General features: G+C 44.0%; 1 long non-coding RNA gene across 7 annotated transcripts in view; it reads left to right on the top strand.

Annotated features, from left to right (window-relative positions):
- The window catches only part of LOC307181470, a 1,536,115-nt gene that overhangs the window by 800,982 nt on the left and 715,482 nt on the right, over nt 1-19,651 (top strand). For all 7 annotated transcript variants that reach the window (XR_013826859.1, XR_013826860.1, XR_013826861.1 and 4 more), the window contains exon 3: nt 9,372-9,453. This is a non-coding gene — a long non-coding RNA (uncharacterized lncRNA). The remainder of the gene's footprint in view (nt 1-9,371; nt 9,454-19,651) is intronic.

The raw sequence follows: 19,651 nt of genomic DNA, 5'->3' as shown, positions 1-19,651 counted from the left end.
ATTTTTCACTTTCTGCGATGTTGAACTTGTACTGTAAACGAGGTTCTTGTAAACAGAGGCGTCCCAAACTTTGGGGTGGCTGTGTCTTTCTGATTTTAATTTCCCTAAGCTATAGGGCCATAAGTGGCAGTGCCCTAGGCTCTGTTGCTTTGTTTTTTAGATGTTTCAGGAAACACCATACACTTCTCCCCAGTGTCTGTTGGCAATTTACATCCCGCCCATCAGCATAACAAGGCTCCCAGTTCTCCATGGCCTGTCCTGCCTTTCTGGATTTTACACTTTTTTCAGATGGCCCTTTTGACCGGGGGGAAGTGAGACTTCATTGTAGTGCAGATTTCCTTTGCAAGCTTGCTTGGTTGGCCAAAAAGGGCGTATGCGTTTTTTCCTGAATATATTCAGGAAAAAACGCATACGCCCTTTTTGGCCAAGTGCATCATTGTGGACGTTCTGCCTCTTTTCCTATGCTTTCAATGCAATTTCAGTCTACCTCCTGAAATCGGTTTCCTGCAATTCTGCCCCGCTTTCAAGTCCTCTTGGCAGCCTTACTTCAGTCTATTTTTGGACGATAGCTGTCATTTATAACTCTGCAGGTTTGTGAATTACAGTGCCCCTGAGCTCCTTTCTTCAACTCGCTTTCTTGTGACCTGGCCGCAACACCGCAGGATGGCTTCAGGCCCTAATCTGGTTCTGGCACGGCACGCTGAGCCTTTGGTTATTTCCTCCTCCTGCTGGGAAATGAGAGTTAAATTAGCCCGTCCAGACACCTCCAGCTAGCCTCTCATTGGTTCTCACTATTCCTGTTCATCTTCCGCAGAAATTGCAAACTGTGCCAAACAGGAGGTTAAAGGCGCTGACTCTCCAAGTGGGGAGAGTGTTAGTAAAGCATCTGGAATGTTGCACCCGAGTACCAGGGGAGGAAAACTGAGACATATTTGAACACGTCTCCCGATCACATGGTTGATCATCTCTGGGTTCCACATGCATGTTTTATCTGAAGGAAGAATACCTAAAACCTGGGTAGTTGAAACCCGTGGAATGGGTACCATGCAATATGACTTCAAAGGGTCTTCATTTGCTCACCGAACCTCTCCAATCCTATCACTGCTGCGTTTATGCCCCTGTACACATGCTTGATTCTCTTTCGGAGACATAGCAATCCATAGGTTTTTAAGATACTTACTAGTCAGGTACATTCTTAGGCGTTTAATATGCGGTGTTGAGTCCATTTCGTTGAGCAAGTAGTAGCTCTTGTCTATTCCATATTTGACTTAAGGAACTTTATCTGTGCTCATTTCAATCTCTGGATTTATGCAGCACCCCAACTCACCTTTACCCTTAAGCAAGCATAAGTTGGTTTTCTAAATTTGAGACCCTGTTCTGTTCTGTAATTCAGTTCCTGTGTAGCCAAGTTTACATTCCGTGTATTACTGATATCTTATGATGTTTCTTTTTCTGTGTGACTTACTTCACTTAGAATCATCATACCTGAATCCACTCATTGTGCTGCTAAGGGCCTGATGACACAGATTTCATTGCTGAGTGATATTGCTTTGTAAGTATATACCACAACTTCTTTATCCATTTTTCACTTTCTGCGATGTTGAACTTGTACTGTAAACGAGGTTCTTGTAAACGGAGCCGTTCCAAACTTTGGGGTGGCTGTGTCTTTTTGATTTTAATTTCCCTAAGCTATAGGACCATAAGTGGAAGTGCCCTAGGTTCTGTTGCTTTGTTTTTTAGATGTTTCAGGAAACACCATACACTTCTCCCGAGTGGTTGTTGGCAATTTACATCCCGCCCATCAGCATAACAAGGCTCCCAGTTCTCCATGGCCTGTCCTGCCTTTCTGGATTTTACACTTTTTTCAGATGGCCCTTTTGACCGGGGGGAAGTGAGACTTCATTGTAGTGCAGATTTCCTTTGCAAGCTTGCTTGGTTGGCCAAAAAGGGCGTATGCGTTTTTTCCTGAATATATTCAGGAAAAAACGCATACGCCCTTTTTGGCCAAGTGCATCATTGTGGACGTTCTGCCTCTTTTCCTATGCTTTCAATGCAATTCCAGTCTACCTCCTGCAATCGGTTTCCTGCAATTCTGCCCCGCTTTCAAGTCCTCTTGGCCGCCTTACTTCAGTCTATTTTTGGACGATAGCTGTCATTTATAACTCTGCAGGTTTGTGAATTACAGAGCCCCTGAGCTCCTTTCTTCAACTCTCTTTCTTGTGAGCTGGCCGCAACACCGCAGGATGGCTTCAGGCCCTAATCTGGTTCCGGCACGGCACACTGAGCCTTTGGTTATTTCCTCTTCCTGGTGGGAAATGAGAGTTAAATTTGCCCGTCCAGACACCTCCAGCTAGTCTCTCATTGGTTTTCGCTATTCCTGTTCATCTTCCGCAGAAATTGCAAACTGGGCCAAACAGGAGGTTAAAGGCGCTGACTCTCCAAGTGCGGAGAGTGTTAGTAAAGCGTCTGGAATGTTGCACCCGAGTACCAGGGGAGGAAAACTGAGACATATTTGAACACGTCTCCCGTTCACATGGTTGATCATACTTGGGTTCCACATGCATGTTTTAGCTGAAGGAAGAATACCTTAAACCTGGGTATTTGAAACCCGTGGAATGGGTACCATGCAATATGACTTCAAAGGGTCTTCATTTGCTCACTGAACCTCTCCAATCCTATCACTGCTGCGTTTATGCCCCTGTACACATGCTTGATTCTCTTTCGGAGACATAGCAATCCATAGGTTTTAAGATACTTACTAGTCAGGTACATTCTTAGGCGTTTAATATGCGGTGTTGAGTCCATGTCGTTGAGCAAGGAGTAGCTCTTGTCTATTCCATATTTGGCTTAAGGAACTTTATCTGTGCTCATTTCAATCTCTGGTTTTATGCAGCACCCCAACTCACCTTTCCCCTTAAGCAAGCATAAGTTGGTTTTCTAAATTTGAGACCCTGTTCTGTTTTGGAATTCAGTTCCTATGCAGCCAAGTTTACATTCCATGTATTAGTGATATCTTATGATGTTTCTTTTTCTGTGTGACTTATTTCAGTTAGAATCATCATACCTGAATCCACTCATTGTGATGCTAAGGGCCTGATGACACAGATTTCATTGCTGAGTCATATTGCTTTGTAAGTGAATACTACAACTTCTTTATCCATTTTTCACTTTCTGCGATGTTGAACTTGTACTGTAAACGAGGTTCTTGTAAACAGAGCCGTTCCAAACTTTGGGGTGGCTGTGTCTTTTTGATTTTAATTTCCCTAAGCTATAGGACCATAAGTGGCAGTGCCCTAGGCTCTGTTGCTTTGTTTTTTAGATGTTTCAGGAAACACCATACACTTCTCCCGAGTGGTTGTTGGCAATTTACATCCCACCCATCAGCATAACAAGGCTCCCAGTTCTCCATGACCTGTCCTGCCTTTCTGGATTTTACACTTTTTTCAGATGGCCCTTTTGACCGGGGGGAAGTGAGACTTCATTGTAGTGCAGATTTCCTTTGCAAGCTTGCTTGGTTGGCCAAAAAGGGCGTATGCGTTTTTTCCTGAATATATTCAGGAAAAAACGCATACGCCCTTTTTGGCCAAGTGCATCATTGTGGACGTTCTGCCTCTTTTCCTATGCTTTCAATGCAATTCCAGTCTACCTCCTGAAATCGGTTTCCTGCAATTCTGCCCCGCTTTCAAGTCCTCTTGGCAGCCTTACTTCAGTCTATTTTTGGACGATAGCTGTCATTTATAACTCTGCAGGTTTGTGCATTACAGTGCCCCTGAGCTCCTTTCTTCAACTTGCTTTCTTGTGACCTGGCCGCAACACCGCAGGATGGCTTCAGGCCCTAATCTGGTTCCGGCACGGCACGCTGAGCCTTTGGTTATTTCCTTTTCCTGGTGGGAAATGAGAGTTAAATTGCCCATCCTGACACCTCCAGCTAGTCTCTCATTGGTTCTCGCTATTCCTGTTCATCTTCCACAGAAATTGCAAACTGGGCCAAACAGGAGGTTAAAGGCGCTGACTCTCCAAGTGGGGAGAGTGTTAGTAAAGCGTCTGGAATGTTGCACCCGAGTACCAGGCGAGGAAAACTGAGACATATTTGAACACGTCTCCCGTTCACATGGTTGATCATACTTGGGTTCCACATGCATGTTTTAGCTGAAGGAAGAATACCTTAAACCTGGAGAGTTAAGACCCGTGTAATGTGTACCATGCAATATGACTTCAAAGGGTCTTCATTTGCTCACCGAACCTCTCCAATCCTATCACTGCTGCGTTTATGCCCCTGTACACATGCTTGATTCTCTTTCGGAGACATAGCAATCCATAGGTTTTTAAGATACTTACTAGTCAGGTACATTCTTAGGCATTTAATATGCGGTGTTGAGTCCATTTCGTTGAACAAGGAGTAGCTCTTGTCTATTCCATATTTGACTTAAGGAACTTTATCTGTGCTCATTTCAATCTCTGGTTTTATGCAGCACCCCAACTCACCTTTACCCTTAAGCAAGCATAAGTTGGTTTTCTAAATTTGAGACCCTCTTCTGTTCTGTAATTCAGTTCCTGTGTAGCCAAGTTTACATTCCGTGTATTACTGATATCTTATGATGTTTCTTTTTCTGTGTGACTTACTTCAGTTAGAATCATCATACCTGAATCCACTCATTGTGCTGCTAAGGGCCTGATGACACAGATTTCATTGCTGAGTGATATTGCTTTGTAAGTAAATACCACAACTTCTTTATCCATTTTTCACTTTCTGCGATGTTGAACTTGTACTGTAAACGAGGTTCTTGTAAACAGAGCCGTTCCAAACTTTGGGGTGGCTGTGTCTTTTTGATTTTAATTTCCCTAAGCTATAGGACCATAAGTGGAAGTGCCCTAGGTTCTGTTGCTTTGTTTTTTAGATGTTTCAGGAAACACCATACACTTCTCCCGAGTGGTTGTTGGCAAATTACATCCCGCCCATCAGCATAACAAGGCTCCCAGTTCTCCATGGCCTGTCCTGCCTTTCTGGATTTTACACTTTTTTCAGATGGCCCTTTTGACCGGGGGGGAAGTGAGACTTCATTGTAGTGCAGATTTCCTTTGCAAGCTTGCTTGGTTGGCCAAAAAGGGCGTATGCGTTTTTTCCTGAATATATTCAGGAAAAAACGCATACGCCCTTTTTGGCCAAGTGCATCATTGTGGACGTTCTGCCTCTTTTCCTATGCTTTCAATGCAATTCCAGTCTACCTCCTGAAATCGGTTTCCTGCAATTCTGCCCCGCTTTCAAGTCCTCTTGGCAGCCTTACTTCAGTCTATTTTTGGACGATAGCTGTCATTTATAACTCTGCAGGTTTGTGAATTACAGTGCCCCTGAGCTCCTTTCTTCAACTCGCTTTATTTTGAGCTGGCCGCAACACCGCAGGATGGCTTCAGGCCCTAATCTGGTTCCGGTACGGCACGCTGAGCCTTTGGTTATTTCCTCTTCCTGGTGGGAAATGAGAGTTAAATTTGCCCGTCCAGACACCTCCAGCTAGCCTCTCATTGGTTCTCGCTATTCCCGTTCATCTTCCGCAGAAATTGCAAACTGGGCCAAACAGGAGGTTAAAGGCGCTGACTCTCCAAGTGGGGAGAGTGTTAGTAAAGCGTCTGGAATGTTGCACCCGAGTACCAGGGGAGGAAAACTGAGACATATTTGAACACGTCTCCCGATCACATGGTTGATCATACTCTGGGTTCCACATGCATGTTTTAGCTGCAGGAAGAATACCTTAAACCTGGAGAGTTGAGACCCGTGGAATGGGTACCATGCAATATGACTTCAAAGGGTCTTCATTTGCTCACCGAACCTCTCCAATCCTATCACTGCTGCGTTTATGCCCCTGTACACATGCTTGATTCTCTTTCGGAGACATAGCAATCCATAGGTTTTTAAGATACTTACTAGTCAGGTACATTCTTAGGCATTTAATATGCGGTGTTGAGTCCATTTCGTTGAACAAGGAGTAGCTCTTGTCTATTGCATATTTGACTTAAGGAACTTTATCTGTGCTCATTTCAATCTCTGGTTTTATGCAGCACCCCAACTCACCTTTACCCTTAAGCAAGCATAAGTTGGTTTTCTAAATTTGAGACCCTGTTCTGTTCTGTAATTCAGTTCCTGTGTAGCCAAGTTTACATTCCGTGTATTACTGATATCTTATGATGTTTCTTTTTCTGTGTGACTTACTTCAGTTAGAATCATCATACCTGAATCCACTCATTGTGCTGCTAAGGGCCTGATGACACAGATTTCATTGCTGAGTGATATTGCTTTGTAAGTAAATACCACAACTTCTTTATCCATTTTTCACTTTCTGCGATGTTGAACTTGTACTGTAAACGAGGTTCTTGTAAACAGAGCCGTTCCAAACTTTGGGGTGGCTGTGTCTTTTTGATTTTAATTTCCCTAAGCTATAGGACCATAAGTGGAAGTGCCCTAGGTTCTGTTGCTTTGTTTTTTAGATGTTTCAGGAAACACCATACACTTCTCCCAAGTGGTTGTTGGCAATTTACATCCCGCCCATCAGCATAACAAGGCTCCCAGTTCTCCATGGCCTGTCCTGCCTTTCTGGATTTTACACTTTTTTCAGATGGCCCTTTTGACCGGGGGGAAGTGAGACTTCATTGTAGTGCAGATTTCCTTTGCAAGCTTGCTTGGTTGGCCAAAAAGGGCGTATGCGTTTTTTCCTGAATATATTCAGGAAAAAACGCATACGCCCTTTTTGGCCAAGTGCATCATTGTGGACGTTCTGCCTCTTTTCCTATGCTTTCAATGCAATTCCAGTCTACCTCCTGAAATCGGTTTCCTGCAATTCTGCCCCGCTTTCAAGTCCTCTTGGCAGCCTTACTTCAGTCTATTTTTGGACGATAGCTGTCATTTATAACTCTGCAGGTTTGTGCATTACAGTGCCCCTGAGCTCCTTTCTTCATCTTGCTTTCTTGTGACCTGGCCGCAACACCGCAGGATGGCTTCAGGCCCTAATCTGGTTCCGGCACGGCACGCTGAGCCTTTGGTTATTTCCTTTTCCTGGTGGGAAATGAGAGTTAAATTTGCCCGTCCTGACACCTCCAGATACTCTCTCATTGGTTCTCGCTATTCCTGTTCATCTTCTGCAGAAATTGCAAACTGGGCCAAACAGGAGGTTAAAGGCGCTGACTCTCCAAGTGGGGAGAGTGTTAGTAAAGCGTCTGGAATGTTGCACCCGAGTACCAGGGGAGGAAAACTGAGACATATTTGAACACGTCTCCCGTTCACATGGTTGATCATACTTGGGTTCCACATGCATGTTTTAGCTGAAGGAAGAATACCTTAAACCTGGGTAGTTGAAACCCGTGGAAACGGTACCATGCAATATGACTTCAAAGGGTCTTCATTTGCTCACCGAACCTCTCCAATCCTATCACTGCTGCGTTTATGCCCCTGTACACATGCTTGATTCTCTTTCGGAGACATAGCAATCCATAGGTTTTAAGATACTTACAAGTCAGGTACATTCTTAGGCGTTTAATATGCGGTGTTGAGTCCATTTCGTTGAGCAAGGAGTAGCTCTTGTCTATTCCATATTTGACTTAAGGAACTTTATCTGTGCTCATTTCAATCTCTGGTTTTATGCAGCACCCCAACTCACCTTTACCCTTAAGCAAGCATAAGTTGGTTTTCTAAATTTGAGACCCTGTTCTGTTCTGTAATTCAGTTCCTGTGTAGCCAAGTTTACATTCCGTGTATTACTGATATCTTATGATGTTTCTTTTTCTGTGTGACTTACTTCAGTTAGAATCATCATACCTGAATCCACTCATTGTGCTGCTAAGGGCCTGATGACACAGATTTCATTGCTGAGTGATATTGCTTTGTAAGTGAATACTACAACTTCTTTATCCATTTTTCACTTTCTGCGATGTTGAACTTGTACTGTAAACGAGGTTCTTGTAAACAGAGCCGTTCCAAACTTTGGGGTGGCTGTGTCTTTTTGATTTTAATTTCCCTAAGCTATAGGACCATAAGTGGAAGTGCCCTAGGCTCTGTTGCTTTGTTTTTTAGATGTTTCAGGAAACACCATACACTTCTCCCAAGTGTCTGTTGGCAATTTACATCCCGCCCATCAGCATAACAAGGCTCCCAGTTCTCAATGGCCTGTTGCCTTTCTGGATTTTACACTTTTTTCAGATGGCCCTTTTGACCGGGGGGAAGTGAGACTTCATTGTAGTGCAGATTTCCTTTGCAAGCTTGCTTGGTTGGCCAAAAAGGGCGTATGCGTTTTTTCCTGAATATATTCAGGAAAAAACGCATACGCCCTTTTTGGCCAAGTGCATCATTGTGGACGTTCTGCCTCTTTTCCTATGCTTTCAATGTAATTCCAGTCTACCTCCTGAAATCGGTTTCCTGCAATTCTGCCCCGCTTTCAAGTCCTCTTGGCAGCCTTACTTCAGTCTATTTTTGGACGATAGCTGTCATTTATAACTCTGCAGGTTTGTGAATTACAGTGCCCCTGAGCTCCTTTCTTCAACTCGCTTTCTTGTGACCTGGCCGCAACACCGCAGGATGGCTTCAGGCCCTAATCTGGTTCCGGCCCGGCATGCTGAGCCTTTGGTTAATTCCTCTTCCTGGTGGGAAATGAGAGTTAAATTTGCCCGTCCAGACACCTCCAGCTAGCCTCTCATTGGTTCTCGCTATTCCTGTTCATCTTCCGCAGAAATTGCAAACTGGGCCAAACAGGAGGTTAAAGGGACTGACTCTCCAAGTCGGGAGAGTGTTAGTAAAGCATCTGGAATGTTGCACCCGAGTACCAGGGGAGGAAAACTGAGACGTATTTGAACACGTCTCCCGATCACATGGTTGATCATACTCTGGGTTCCACATGCATGTTTTAGCTGAAGGAAGAATACCTTAAACCTGGAGAGTTGAGACCCGTGTAATGGGTACCATGCAATATGACTTCAAAGGGTCTTCATTTGCTCACCGAACCTCTCCAATCCTATCACTGCTGCGTTTATTCCCCTGTACACACGCTTGATTCTCTTTTGGAGACATAGCAATCCATAGGTTTTAAGATACTTACTAGTCAGGTACATTCTTAGGGGTTTAATATGGGGTGTTGAGTCCATTTCGTTGAGCAAGGAGTAGCTCTTGTCTATTCCATATTTGGCTTAAGGAACTTTATCTGTGCTCATTTCAATCTCTGGTTTTATGCAGCACCCCAACTCACCTTTACCCTTAAGCAAGCATAAGTTGGTTTTCTAAATTTGAGTCCCTGTTCTGTTCTGTAATTCAGTTCCTGTGTAGCCAAGTTTACATTCCGTGTACTACTGATATCTTATGATGTTTCTTTTTCTGTGTGACTTACTTCAGTTAGAATCATCATACCTGAATCCACTCATTGTGCTGCTAAGGGCCTGATGACACAGATTTCATTGCTGAGTGATATTGCTTTTTAAGTAAATACCACAACTTCTTTATCCATTTTTCACTTTCTGCGATGTTGAACTTGTACTGTAAACGAGGTTCTTGTAAACAGAGTCGTTCCAAACTTTGGGGTGGCTGTGTCTTTTTGATTTTAATTTCCCTAAGCTATAGGACCATAAGTGGAAGTGCCCTAGGTTCTGTTGCTTTGTTTTTCAGATGTTTCAGGAAACACCATACACTTCTCCCGAGTGGTTGTTGGCAATTTACATCCCACCCATCAGCATAACAAGGCTCCCAGTTCTCCATGGCCTGTCCTGCCTTTCTGGATTTTACACTTTTTTCAGATGGCCCTTTTGACCGGGGGGAAGTGAGACTTCATTGTAGTGCAGATTTCCTTTGCAAGCTTGCTTGGTTGGCCAAAAAGGGCGTATGCGTTTTTTCCTGAATATATTCAGGAAAAAACGCATACGCCCTTTTTGGCCAAGTGCATCATTGTGGACGTTCTGCCTCTTTTCCTATGCTTTCAATGCAATTCCAGTCTACCTCCTGACATCGGTTTCCTGCAATTCTGCCCCGCTTTCAAGTCCTCTTGGCAGCCTTACTTCAGTCTATTTTTGGACGATAGCTGTCATTTATAACTCTGCAGGTTTCTGAATTACAGTGCCCCTGAGCTCCTTTCTTCAACTCGCTTTCTTGTGACCTGGCCGCAACACCGCAGGATGGCTTCAGGCCCTAATCTGGTTCCGGTACGGCACGCTGAGCCTTTGGTTATTTCCTCTTCCTGGTGGAAAATGAGAGTTAAATTTGCCCGTCCAGACACCTCCAGCTAGTCTCTCATTGGTTCTCGCTATTCCTGTTCATCTTCCGCAGAAATTGCAAACTGGGCCAAACAGGAGGTTAAAGGCACTGACTCTCCAAGTGGGGAGAGTGTTAGTAAAGCGTCTGGAATGTTGCACCCGAGTACCAGGGGAGGAAAACTGAGACATATTTGAACACGTCTCCCGTTCACATGGTTGATCATAATTGGGTTCCACATGCATGTTTTAGCTGAAGGAAGAATACCTTAAACCTGGGTAGTTGAAACCCGTGGAATGGGTACCATGCAATATGACTTCAAAGGGTCTTCATTTGCTCACCGAACCTCTCCAATCCTATCACTGCTGCATTTATGCCCCTGTTCACATGCTTGATTCTGTTTCGGAGACATAGCAATCCATAGGTTTTAAGATACTTACTAGTCAGGTACATTCTTAGGCATTTAATATGCGGTGTTGAGTCCATTTCGTTGAGCAAGGAGTAGTTCTTGTCTATTCCATATTTGACTTAAGGAACTTTATCTGTGCTCATTTCAATCTCTGGTTTTATGCAGCACCCCAACTCACCTTTACCCTTAAGCAAGCATAAGTTGGTTTTCTAAATTTGAGTCCCTGTTCTGTTCTGTAATTCAGTTCCTGTGTAGCCAAGTTTACATTCCGTGTACTACTGATATCTTATGATGTTTCTTTTTCTGTGTGACTTACTTCAGTTAGAATCATCATACCTGAATCCACTCATTGTGCTGCTAAGGGCCTGATGACACAGATTTCATTGCTGAGTGATATTGCTTTGTAAGTAAATACCACAACTTCTTTATCCATTTTTCACTTTCTGCGATGTTGAACTTGTACTGTAAACGAGGTTCTTGTAAACAGAGCCGTTCCAAACTTTGGGGTGGCTGTGTCTTTTTGATTTTAATTTCCCTAAGCTATAGGACCATAAGTGGAAGTGCCCTAGGCTCTGTTGCTTTGTTTTTTAGATGTTTCAGGAAACACCATACACTTCTCCCAAGTGTCTGTTGGCAATTTACATCCCGCCCATCAGCATAACAAGGCTCCCAGTTCTCAATGGCCTGTTGCCTTTCTGGATTTTACACTTTTTTCAGATGGCCCTTTTGACCGGGGGGAAGTGAGACTTCATTGTAGTGCAGATTTCCTTTGCAAGTTTGCTTGGTTGGCCAAAAAGGGCGTATGCGTTTTTTCCTGAATATATTCAGGAAAAAACGCATACGCCCTTTTTGGCCAAGTGCATCATTGTGGACGTTCTGCCTCTTTTCCTATGCTTTCAATGCAATTCCAGTCTACCTCCTGAAATCGGTTTCCTGCAATTCTGCCCCGCTTTCAAGTCCTCTTGGCAGCCTTACTTCAGTCTATTTTTGGACGATAGCTGTCATTTATAACTCTGCAGGTTTGTGAATTACAGTGCCCCTGAGCTCCTTTCTTCAACTCGCTTTCTTGTGAGCTGGCCGCAACACCGCAGGATGGCTTCAGGCCCTAATCTGGTTCCGGCCCGGCATGCTGAGCCTTTGGTTAATTCCTCTTCCTGGTGGGAAATGAGAGTTAAATTTGCCCGTCCAGACACCTCCAGCTAGCCTCTCATTGGTTCTCGCTATTCCTGTTCATCTTCCGCAGAAATTGCAAACTGGGCCAAACAGGAGGTTAAAGGGACTGACTCTCCAAGTCGGGAGAGTGTTAGTAAAGCATCTGGAATGTTGCACCCGAGTACCAGGGGAGGAAAACTGAGACATATTTGAACACGTCTCCCGATCACATGGTTGATCATACTCTGGGTTCCACATGCATGTTTTAGCTGAAGGAAGAATACCTTAAACCTGGAGAGTTGAGACCCGTGTAATGGGTACCATGCAATATGACTTCAAAGGGTCTTCATTTGCTCACCGAACCTCTCCAATCCTATCACTGCTGCGTTTATTCCCCTGTACACACGCTTGATTCTCTTTTGGAGACATAGCAATCCATAGGTTTTAAGATACTTACTAGTCAGGTACATTCTTAGGGATTTAATATGGGGTGTTGAGTCCATTTCGTTGAGCAAGGAGTAGCTCTTGTCTATTCCATATTTGGCTTAAGGAACTTTATCTGTGCTCATTTCAATCTCTGGTTTTATGCAGCACCCCAACTCACCTTTACCCTTAAGCAAGCATAAGTTGGTTTTCTAAATTTGAGTCCCTGATCTGTTCTGTAATTCAGTTCCTGTGTAGCCAAGTTTACATTCCGTGTACTACTGATATCTTATGATGTTTCTTTTTCTGTGTGACTTACTTCAGTTAGAATCATCATACCTGAATCCACTCATTGTGCTGCTAAGGGCCTGATGACACAGATTACATTGCTGAGTGATATTGCTTTTTAAGTAAATACCACAACTTCTTTATCCATTTTTCACTTTCTGCAATGTTGAACTTGTACTGAAAACGAGGTTCTTGTAAACAGAGCCGTTCCAAACTTTGGGGTGGCTGTGTCTTTTTGATTTTAATTTCCCTAAGCTATAGGACCATAAGTGGCAGTGCCCTAGGCTCTGTTGCTTTGTTTTTTAGATGTTTCAGGAAACACCATACACTTCTCCCGAGTGTCTGTTGGCAATTTACATGCCGCCCATCAGCATAACAAGGCTCCCAGTTCTCCATGGCCTGTCCTGCCTTTCTGGATTTTACACTTTTTTCAGATGGCCCTTTTGACCGGGGGGAAGTGAGACTTCATTGTAGTGCAGATTTCCTTTGCAAGCTTGCTTGGTTGGCCAAAAAGGGCGTATGCGTTTTTTCCTGAATATATTCAGGAAAAAACGCATACGCCCTTTTTGGCCAAGTGCATCATTGTGGACGTTCTGCCTCTTTTCCTATGCTTTCAATGCAATTCCAGTCTACCTCCTGAAATCGGTTTCCTGCAATTCTGCCCCGCTTTCAAGTCCTCTTGGCAGCCTTACTTCAGTCTATTTTTGGACGATAGCTGTCATTTATAACTCTGCAGGTTTGTGAATTACAGTGCCCCTGAGCTCCTTTCTTCAACTCGCTTTCTTTTGAGCTGGCCGCAACACCGCAGGATGGCTTCAGGCCCTAATCTGGTTCCGGCCCGGCATGCTGAGCCTTTGGTTAATTCCTCTTCCTGGTGGGAAATGAGAGTTAAATTTGCCCGTCCAGACACCTCCAGCTAGCCTCTCATTGGTTCTCGCTATTCCTGTTCATCTTCCGCAGAAATTGCAAACTGGGCCAAACAGGAGGTTAAAGGGACTGACTCTCCAAGTCGGGAGAGTGTTAGTAAAGCGTCTGGAATGTTGCACCCGAGTACCAGGGTATGAAAACTGAGACATATTTGAACACGTCTCCCGATCACATGGTTGATCATACTCTAGGTTCCACATGCATGTTTTAGCTGAAGGAAGAATACCTTAAACCTGGAGAGTTGAGACCCGTGTAATGGGTACCATGCAATATGACTTCAAAGGGTCTTCATTTGCTCACCGAACCTCTCCAATCCTATCACTGCTGCGTTTATGCCCCTGTACACACGCTTGATTCTCTTTTGGAGACATAGCAATCCATAGGTTTTAAGATACTTACTAGTCAGGTACATTCTTAGGCATTTAATATGGGGTGTTGAGTCCATTTCGTTGAGCAAGGAGTAGCTCTTGTCTATTCCATATTTGGCTTAAGGAACTTTATCTGTGCTCATTTCAATCTCTGGTTTTATGCAGCACCCCAACTCACCTTTACCCTTAAGCAAGCATAAGTTGGTTTTCTAAATTGGAGACCCTGTTCTGTTCTGTAATTCAGTTCCTGTGTAGCCAAGTTTACATTCCGTGTATTACTGATATCTTATGATGTTTCTTTTCTGTGTGACTTATTTCAGTTAGAATCATCATACCTGAATCCACTCATTGTGCTGCTAAGGGCCTGATGACACAGATTACATTGCTGAGTGATATTGCTTTTTAAGTAAATACCACAACTTCTTTATCCATTTTTCACTTTCTGCAATGTTGAACTTGTACTGTAAACGAGGTTCTTGTAAACAGAGCCGTTCCAAACTTTGGGGTGGCTGTGTCTTTTTGATTTTAATTTCCCTAAGCTATAGGACCATAAGTGGCAGTGCCCTAGGCTCTGTTGCTTTGTTTTTTAGATGTTTCAGGAAACACCATACACTTCTCCCGAGTGTCTGTTGGCAATTTACATGCCGCCCATCAGCATAACAAGGCTCCCAGTTCTCCATGGCCTGTCCTGCCTTTCTGGATTTTACACTTTTTTCAGATGGCCCTTTTGACCGGGGGGAAGTGAGACTTCATTGTAGTGCAGATTTCCTTTGCAAGCTTGCTTGGTTGGCCAAAAAGGGCGTATGCGTTTTTTCCTGAATATATTCAGGAAAAAACGCATACGCCCTTTTTGGCCAAGTGCATCATTGTGGACGTTCTGCCTCTTTTCCTATGCTTTCAATGCAATTCCAGTCTACCTCCTGAAATCAGTTTCCTGCAATTCTGCCCCGCATTCAAGTCCTCTTGGCAGCCTTACTTCAGTCTATTTTTGGACGATAGCTGTCATTTATAACTCTGCAGGTTTGTGAATTACAGTGCCCCTGAGCTCCTTTCTTCAACTCGCTTTCTTGTGACCTGGCCGCAACACCGCAGGATGGCTTCAGGCCCTAATCTGGTTCCGGCCCGGCATGCTGAGCCTTTGGTTAATTCCTCTTCCTGGTGGGAAATGAGAGTTAAATTTGCCCGTCCAGACACCTCCAGCTAGTCTCTCATTGGTTCTCGCTATTCCTGTTCATCTTCCGCAGAAATTGCAAACTGGGCCAAACAGGAGGTTAAAGGCGCTGACTCTCCAAGTGGGGAGAGTGTTAGTAAAGCGTCTGGAATGTTGCACCCGAGTACCAGGGGAGGAAAACTGAGACATATTTGAACACGTCTCCCGTTCACATGGTTGATCATAATTGGGTTCCACATGCATGTTTTAGCTGAAGGAAGAATACCTTAAACCTGGAGAGTTGAGACCCGTGTAATGGGTACCATGCAATATGACTTCAAAGGGTCTTCATTTGCTCACCGAACCTCTCCAATCCTATCACTGCTGCGTTTATGCCCCTGTACACACGCTTGATTCTCTTTTGGAGACATAGCAATCCATAGGTTTTAAGATACTTACTAGTCAGGTACATTCTTAGGGGTTTAATATGGAGTTTTGAGTCCATTTCGTTGAGCAAGGAGTAGCTCTTGTCTATTCCATATTTGGCTTAAGGAACTTTATCTGTGCTCATTTCAATCTCTGGTTTTATGCAGCAACCCAACTCACCTTTACCCTTAAGCAAGCATAAATTGGTTTTCTAAATTTGAGACCCTGTTCTGTTTTGGAATTCAGTTCCTGTGTAGCCAAGTTTACATTCCGTGTATTAGGGATATCTTATGATGTTTCTTTTTCTGTGTGACTTATTTCAGTTAGAATCATCGTACCTGAATCTACTCATTATGCTGCCACGGGCCTGATGACATAGATTTCATTGCTGAGTGATACTGCATTGTACGTAAGTACCACAAGTTCTTTATCCATTTTTCACTTTCTGCGATGTTGAACTTGTACTGTAAACGAGGTTCTTGTAAACAGAGCCATTCCAAACTTTGGGGTGGCTGTGTCTTTTTGATTTTAATTTCCCTAAGCTATAGGACCATAAGTGGCAGTGCCCTAGGCTCTGTTGCTTTGTTTTTTAGATGTTTCAGGAAACACCATACACTTCTCCTGAGTGGTTGTTGGCAATTTACATCCCACCCATCAGCATAACAAGGCTCCCAGTTCTCCATGGCCTGTCCTGCCTTTCTGGATTTTACACTTTTTTCAGATGGCCCTTTTGACCGGGGGGAAGTGAGACTTCATTGTAGTGCAGATTTCCTTTGCAAGCTTGCTTGGTTGGCCAAAAAGGGCGTATGCGTTTTTTCCTGAATATATTCAGGAAAAAACGCATACGCCCTTTTTGGCCAAGTGCATCATTGTGGACGTTCTGCCTCTTTTCCTATGCTTTCAATGCAATTCCAGTCTACCTCCTGAAATCGGTTTCCTGCAATTCTGCCCCGCTTTCAAGTCCTCTTGGCAGCCTTACTTCAGTCTATTTTTGGACGATAGCTGTCATTTATAACTCTGCAGGTTTGTGAATTACAGTGCCCCTGAGCTCCTTTCTTCAACTCGCTTTCTTTTGAGCTGGCCGCAACACCGCAGGATGGCTTCAGGCCCTAATCTGGTTCCGGCCCGGCATGCTGAGCCTTTGGTTAATTCCTCTTCCTGGTGGGAAATGAGAGTTAAATTTGCCCGTCCAGACACCTCCAGCTAGCCTCTCATTGGTTCTCGCTATTCCTGTTCATCTTCCGCAGAAATTGCAAACTGGGCCAAACAGGAGGTTAAAGGGACTGACTCTCCAAGTCGGGAGAGTGTTAGTAAAGCATCTGGAATGTTGCACCCGAGTACCAGGGGAGGAAAACTGAGACATATTTGAACACGTCTGCCGATCACATGGTTGATCATACTCTGGGTTCCACATGCATGTTTTAGCTGAAGGAAGAATACCTTAAACCTGGAGAGTTGAGACCCGTGTAATGGGTACCATGCAATATGACTTCAAAGGGTCTTCATTTGCTCACCGAACCTCTCCAATCCTATCACTGCTGCGTTTATTCCCCTGTACACACGCTTGATTCTCTTTTGGAGACATAGCAATCCATAGGTTTTAAGATACTTACTAGTCAGGTACATTCTTAGGGGTTTAATATGGAGTTTTGAGTCCATTTCGTTGAGCAAGGAGTAGCTCTTGTCTATTCCATATTTGGCTTAAGGAACTTTATCTGTGCTCATTTCAATCTCTGGTTTTATGCAGCACCCCAACTCACCTTTCCCCTTAAGCAAGCATAAGTTGGTTTTCTAAATTTGAGACCCTGTTCTGTTCTGTAATTCAGTTCCTGTGTAGCCAAGTTTACATTCCGTGTATTACTGATATCTTATGATGTTTCTTTTTCTGTGTGACTTATTTCAGTTAGAATCATCATACCTGAATCCACTCATTGTTCTGCTAAGGGCCTGATGACATAGAATTCATTGCTGAGTGATATTGCTTTGTAAGTAAATACCACAACTTCTTTATCCATTTTTCACTTTCTGCGATGTTGAACTTGTACTGTAAACGAGGTTCTTGTAAACAGAGGCGTCCCAAACTTTGGGGTGGCTGTGTCTTTTTGATTTTAATTTCCCTAAGCTATAGGACCATAAGTGGCAGTGCCCTAGGCTCTGTTGCTTTGTTTTTTAGATGTTTCAGGAAACACCATACACTTCTCCCGAGTGTCTGTTGGCAATTTACATGCCGCCCATCAGCATAACAAGGCTCCCAGTTCTCCATGGCCTGTCCTGCCTTTCTGGATTTTACACTTTTTTCAGATGGCCCTTTTGACCGGGGGGAAGTGAGACTTCATTGTAGTGCAGATTTCCTTTGCAAGCTTGCTTGGTTGGCCAAAAAGGGCGTATGCGTTTTTTCCTGAATATATTCAGGAAAAAACGCATACGCTCTTTTTGGCCAAGTGCATCATTGTGGACGTTCTGCCTCTTTTCCTATGCTTTCAATGCAATTCCAGTCTACCTCCTGAAATCGGTTTCCTGCAATTCTGCCCCGCTTTCAAGTCCTCTTGGCAGCCTTACTTCAGTCTATTTTTGGACGATAGCTGTCATTTATAACTCTGCAGGTTTGTGAATTACAGTGCCCCTGAGCTCCTTTCTTCAACTCGCTTTCTTGTGACCTGGCCGCAACACCGCAGGATGGCTTCAGGCCCTAATCTGGTTCCGGCACGGCACGCTGAGCCTTTGGTTATTTCCTCTTCCTGGTGGGAAATGAGAGTGAAATTTGCCCGTCCAGACACCTCCAGCTAGTCTCTCATTGGTTCTCGCTATTCCTGTTCATCTTCCGCAGAAATTGCAAACTGGGCCAAACAGGAGGTTAAAGGGACTGACTCTCCAAGTCGGGAGAGTGTTAGTAAAGCGTCTGGAATGTTGCACCCGAGTACCAGGGTACGAAAACTGAGACATATTTGAACACGTCTCCCAATCACATGGTTGATCATACTCTAGGTTCCACATGCATGTTTAAGCTGAAGGAAGAATACCTTAAACCTGGGTAGTTGAAACCCGTGGAATGGGTACCATGCAATATGACTTCAAAGGGTCTTCATTTGCTCACCGAACCTCTCCAATCCTATCACTGCTGCATTTATGCCCCTGTTCACATGCATGATTCTGTTTCGTAGACATAGCAATCCATAGGTTTTAAGATACTTACTAGTCAGGTACATTCTTAGGCGTTTAATATGCGGTGTTGAGTCCATTTCGTTGAGCAAGGAGTAGTTCTTGTCTATTCCATATTTGACTTAAGGAACTTTATCTGTGCTCATTTCAATCTCTGGTTTTATGCAGCACCCCAACTCACCTTTACCCTTAAGCAAGCATAAGTTGGTTTTCTAAATTTGAGTCCCTGTTCTGTTCTGTAATTCAGTTCCTGTGTAGCCAAGTTTACATTCCGTGTACTACTGATATCTTATGATGTTTCTTTTTCTGTGTGACTTACTTCAGTTAGAATCATCATACCTGAATCCACTCATTGTGCTGCTAAGGGCCTGATGACACAGATTTCATTGCTGAGTGATATTGCTTTGTAAGTGAATACCACAACTTCTTTATCCATTTTTCACTTTCTGCGATGTTGAACTTGTACTGTAAACGAGGTTCTTGTAAACAGAGGCGTCCCAAACTTTGGGGTGGCTGTGTCTTTTTGATTTTAATTTCCCTAAGCTATAGGACCATAAGTGGCAGTGCCCTAGGCTCTGTTGCTTTGTTTTTTAGATGTTTCAGGAAACACCATACACTTCTCCCGAGTGTCTGTTGGCAATTTACATGCCGCCCATCAGCATAACAAGGCTCCCAGTTCTCCATGGCCTGTCCTGCCTTTCTGGATTTTACACTTTTTTCAGATGGCCCTTTTGACCGGGGGGAAGTGAGACTTCATTGCAGTGCAGATTTCCTTTGCAAGCTTGCTTGGTTGGCCAAAAAGGGCGTATGCGTTTTTTCCTGAATATATTCAGGAAAAAACGCATACGCCCTTTTTGGCCAAGTGCATCATTGTGGACGTTCTGCCTCTTTTCCTATGCTTTCAATGCAATTCCAGTCTACCTCCTGAAATCGGTTTCCTGCAATTCTGCCCCGCTTTCAAGTCCTCTTGGCAGCCTTACTTCAGTCTATTTTTGGACGATAGCTGTCATTTATAACTCTGCAGGTTTGTGAATTACAGTGCCCCTGAGCTCCTTTCTTCAACTCGCTTTCTTGTGACCTGGCCGCAACACCGCAGGATGGTTTCAGGCCCTAATCTGGTTCCGGCACGGCAC

The sequence above is a fragment of the Stenella coeruleoalba genome (genome assembly GCF_951394435.1).
Source record: "Stenella coeruleoalba genome assembly, contig: scaffold_28, whole genome shotgun sequence".
In the NCBI taxonomy this organism is placed as follows: Eukaryota; Metazoa; Chordata; class Mammalia; order Artiodactyla; family Delphinidae; genus Stenella; species Stenella coeruleoalba.
This window is presented reverse-complemented; position numbering and strand designations above follow the sequence as displayed.